The sequence below is a fragment of the Culex pipiens genome, chromosome 1, assembly GCF_016801865.2.
Source record: "Culex pipiens pallens isolate TS chromosome 1, TS_CPP_V2, whole genome shotgun sequence".
NCBI classification, from domain to species: Eukaryota; Metazoa; Arthropoda; class Insecta; order Diptera; family Culicidae; genus Culex; species Culex pipiens.
In genome coordinates this window covers 73,353,103-73,358,004 of record NC_068937.1, presented here as the reverse complement: position 1 = coordinate 73,358,004, position 4,902 = coordinate 73,353,103, and the positions used below count along the sequence as shown (strand labels likewise).

The following is a 4,902-nucleotide window of genomic DNA, read 5'->3' as shown; positions in this document are numbered from 1 at the left end:
TACTTGAAGTTTAACAAAAGTTTGAAAAAATTTTTTTTATTTATTGAATATGTTTTTTGCATCCATTAACCCCTCGGTCATTTTGGTTTGTTTTGGTTTTTTTTACGTTTGTCTGCTTTTTAACTGGGCTACGGCCCAGTTATCGAGCGCCCAGTTAAAAAGCAGCCCAGTTAAACAACGCCCAGTTACCGAACAACTACTGTACCAGATTTTATGTGTTTTTCTTAAAGTACACATCAAACTAAACTTAAAAATGTCATAAAGTCAAAATCGCCCAAAACTGACATGGGACAATTATGCGTAGAACGGCAGTAAACATAATCTAGAAATCAACTTATGAGCACTGATGGTGTTGATCCCTAAAGCTCGACAAGCTGGAAGTCGCGCTGTTGATTATCTTATGCAGGTGAAGAAATCTGCCTTATTCAGGAGCTGCCGGGTCCAGGTTAGAAAATCTGTCAAGTTTTCTAAGAACTTGAACTGTGCTTGTGCTGGGCAGTGGTGGCGGTGTTTGCCTCAACATCTTATTCAGCGATGTTCAACATGTTTGTTGATAAAAAAGCTGCAATCTTTTTCGTTGAGTTCCTTTGAGCGAGCATGACCTTTGGATGTCTGAAGTCCTACATAAAAAAGCAACAAAAAAGAAACGTTTAAACCTACTACTCATGAAAAGCTTATTAAAAAAAACACCTGTATGTTTGAGTCCACCTGCATGAAGTAGTCCCAGCCCAAGATCGGCCGCTTGCGTTGATGAGTCCAGAACATCATTTGGCAACCGCGGCAGGAGTCGTTGGGTGCTAAAAAATTGAGGAAAAACAGAATGACAACTTGGCCATCTCTCGAGCAGAAACTTGTCCATTGATAATTTTCTGAATAACTTGAGATTGGAGTCCCCGGCCACCGATGGACAAATTTCTTCTGGAAGTTTGGCTTACCTTAAATTATATCCAGAAACTCCACGAACCGTAATTGCACTAAACGGTACAAAATATTTGAAAACTGGAAAAAATAATCAACAATAACACAAACAATTGCTACACATTGAAAAAGAATTATACAGAATCTCGCCGATTTGCCGCACGGTTACAAAAAATCCCACTTTTGGGAGTTCAGATATCCCACTTTTGCCAGTTCGCTGAAGCGAACTCGAAAAAGTGTGATTTCTCGAACTTGTGAAATGGTGAAAATCATAAAAAAACAAGATCGATTCATCGAACTCCCAAAAGTGTGATTTTGGACTTATCAAAATTTTTTGGAAACGTTTCAAGTTGTCATTTTTCTCGGGTTTTCGTGCTAAGACGGTTCACGGATCGGAACAGGTAAGTAAGTTCCGGGTTCCGGGTGAAATTTGGCCACCGTTGATCGGATTAATTCACTCGCAACGGTGGCCAAGTGAAGTCGGTCCTTCAAAGGACGGATTTTTACAAGAGAATCTGTTCCTCCGGAGGATGGATTGCCTTGCAATGTTGGCAGGAGGAACTAGTCCACCGGTGGACGGATTCCTGGGAAGAATGTCGGCCTAAGTTGGCAAGAGGAACTGGTCCACCGGTGGACAGATTCCTGGGCAATGTTTTGCAGGAGGAATCCGTCCACCGGTGAACGGATTCCCTTCCTAAGTTTTCAATAGGAAATGGTCCACCGGTGGACGGATTCCTGGGAAGAATGTCGGCCTAAGTTGGCAAGAGGAACTGGTCCACCGGTGGAAAGATTCCTGGGCAATGTTTTGCAGGAGGAATCTGTCCACCGGTGAACGGATTCCCTTCCTAAGTTTTCAAGAGGAAATGGTCCACCGGTGGACGGATTCCTGGGAAGATTGCCGGCCTAAGTTGGCTAGAGGAAATGGTCCTCCGGTGGACGGATTCCTGGGAAGAATGTCGGCCTAAGTTGGCAAGAAGAACTGGTCCTCCGGTGAACGGATTCCCTTCCTAAGTTTTCAAGAGGAAATGGTCCACCGGTGGACGGATTCCTGTGAAGATTGCCGGCCTAAGTTGGCAAGAGGAACTGGTCCACCGGTGGACAGATTCCTGGGCAATGTTTTGCAGGAGGAATCCGTCCACCGGTGAACTGATTCCCTTCCTAAGTTGGCTAGAGGAAATGGTCCACCGGTGGACGGATTCCGGGGAAGATTGCCGGCCTAAGTTGGCATTCCTAGGCAATGTTTTGCAGGAGGAATCCGTCCACCAATGTTTTGCAGAAGGAATTCGTCCACCGGTGGACGGATTCCCTTCCTAAATTTTCAAGAGGAAATGGTCCACCGGTGGACGGATTCCTGGGAAGAATGTCGGCCTAAGTTGGCAAGAGGAACTGGTCCGCCTGTACGACATGGATGTGAGCGTGCTGAAAGAAGAGCTAAAAACTCTTAAGTTGAACGTGATCGAAGTCTTCAAGATGACGAGACACAACAAAGACATCAAGTATCGTGATCAACTGTACCTGGTTCATCTCGAGAAAGGATCGACAACGCCGTCTGAGCTGAAAGCAGTTCGGGCAATTTTCAACATCATCGTGACTTGGGAACGTTATCGACCAGTGCACCGTGACGTGACGCAATGTTCGAACTGCTTGCAGTTTGGACATGGTGGAAGGAATTGTTTCATCAAGAGTCGTTGTGCAACCTGCGGAGGTGAGCACAAAACTCAAGCTTGCGAAACAATCAACGAGAACATCGAAGCGAAATGCTTCAATTGCGGCGGCGACCATTCTACCAAGAATCGAAGCTGCCCAAAACGAGCTGAGTTTGTAAAAATTCGGCAGCAAGCGACGACGAGGCACCAACCAAATCATCGCAAAACACCACCAGCATACACGGACGTGGATTTTCCTGCTTTGGCGTCACCTGCGGGAGCGGGATCTGTTCGAGTGGTTCCAAATCTGCAGCCAATGCCGTTGAATCAGCGGCAAAGAGTTGCAGGGAATACAACACCTCCAGGCTTCAGTCAGCAACCGAGGGAAAACCAATCAACATCAACGGGTGAAGGCAGTAGTGACCTGTTTTCACCACAAGAACTTTTGAACATTTTCATCGAGATGACAACAACACTGCGTGGTTGCAAAACTCGTCAGGAACAAGTAAGAACTCTTGGAGCATTCATCTTAAAATACAGTTCGTAGTTTACTCGTTCTAGTGATTTTGAATATTTCAATGAATTTTTTTTTTTAGTTTTAAGTTAGGATTAGTTGTTAAAGTGATTTTTTTTCTTTTTTTACCCAAATGTATTCGTTTCAATGCAATAATGTAAAACAATTTGAAGTAAATAAAATAAATGTGATCAGTTAATAATAAAACGAAAAATACAACAAAGATGAAGAGCATTAGGCCATACCACTTAGCATGTAAAAGAAATGTAATTATTATAAGAATATTCAATAAAGACATATTTAATTAAAAAAAAAAAAATTTAAAAGATCGTTTGACACCAAATAAAGTGTAGTTTCGCCAAATAAAAAGTGTTTTGCGCAATAAACCGTATTTTCGTGAACGCCGCGTGTGTTGAATTTTTTTGGCCCGAAAAGGGTGAAAACTGGGGTTGAACACCCCCCGAAGACCGTCTTCACCGTGAGCACGTGCGTGTGCTGAGAAACGAACATCTCCGCCGATTCGAACGACGTCGTCCGCCTGCGTCCTCCCCAGCTGGTCCGCGGTAAGAACTGTACATTTTGTGGTCCTTCGAACCGGATGTCGAAGGGCATCCGGGGACCAAAGACCGCTGGACAGGAGTGACGCCGCGGGAGAAGCGCGTCGCGAACAATAGGCTCGCATCGAACAAAAATGACCCGCGAACGGGACAAAAGTGCGAGTGTGAACAATAGTGGTGCGCGAGAAAAGTGCGTGTAAAAACGAAGAAGGCGCTGAAGAAGAATACGCGGCGGCAAGGCCGCACCGCGGAAAACCGCCATTGCTGTTGGCGGCCACGCGTTCCAGTGGAGATCATCGATCGCCGCGTCGATCGCCGCGTCGCTGACGCCGGCTCGAAGCTGGTGTGGAGGAGGAACGAGATCAGCGTGGGAGTAGCAGTTTGGCAGAAACAGGACTAGATTAAGAGCATGAACTTTGGTTGGTTTTGGTGTAGGGAGGTTTTGCATGCGACCTGTGGCACGTCAAGCATGAGACGTACGCTGGAGAATTAGATGGTTTGAACAGTGGATCGTGTACAATTTTGCGAATAAATAAACGACATCTTCAATTGAAACTCCGTTTGCTTGCACATTTCTTGGAAAGCTACTAGTTCTTGAGTTGGGTTCTCCAGATTGATGGTCTTGGGTTCTGCTGGCAATTTTTGGCTTGATGTTCGCTGGGTCGGTTCCCCTTCGCTACAGTCTGATTATCTGTTGTTCTGTCATTCTGTCAATCGTGGGACGTTGAGTAGAATCGCGGTCGTGTTCCGGTCGTGCTGTTTCCGGTCGGAGCGTTCCAGTCGGAGATTTGCGGTAGAAAGTGTAGCAGAAAAGTGGACTTTAAAATCAATCAATCAGTGCTCAAAGTGCCAATAAGAACACAACTTGTTATTTCGTAGACTACAGTGAAGTTTTCTTTGGCTTTGTGTTAAATGTTCAGTGTCTAGTCAGAACACAATTTGTTATTTTACGTACCAGACGAAAAGTGTGCAAAAATGAGTGAGCTTAGAGATTTGAGGAAGCAGGAATAGCAGCTGCGGAACACTCTCGAGTCCGTGAGCCAGTTCAAGAACAACTACAAACCGGAAGTGCATGCTGGTGAACTTGTGACTAGGATCGAGATGTTGGATGCAGCGATGAAGAAATTTTACGTTGTTCGGAGGAAAATTGAGCTGATTCTTGAGGAGACTGATGAAGAGGAAGTGGTGGCTGTGAAGAAGACTTCGGAGGAAAAGAAGGCTCGCCTGTCTGTACGCACTGACGAACGTAATGCTAAGAATGCGCACA

The 4,902-nt window shown here is 45.2% G+C and overlaps 1 long non-coding RNA gene across 1 annotated transcript; it reads right to left on the bottom strand.

Annotated features, from left to right (window-relative positions):
• Positions 1 to 20: 20 nt before the first annotated feature.
• Positions 21 to 1,096, bottom strand: LOC120431170 (uncharacterized). The gene is made up of 3 exons (XR_005607822.2): positions 936 to 1,096; positions 691 to 797; positions 21 to 620 (listed from the first exon to the last, which is right to left on the bottom strand). It is a non-coding gene; the product is annotated as an uncharacterized LOC120431170 (long non-coding RNA).
• Positions 1,097 to 4,902: the final 3,806 nt, after the last annotated feature.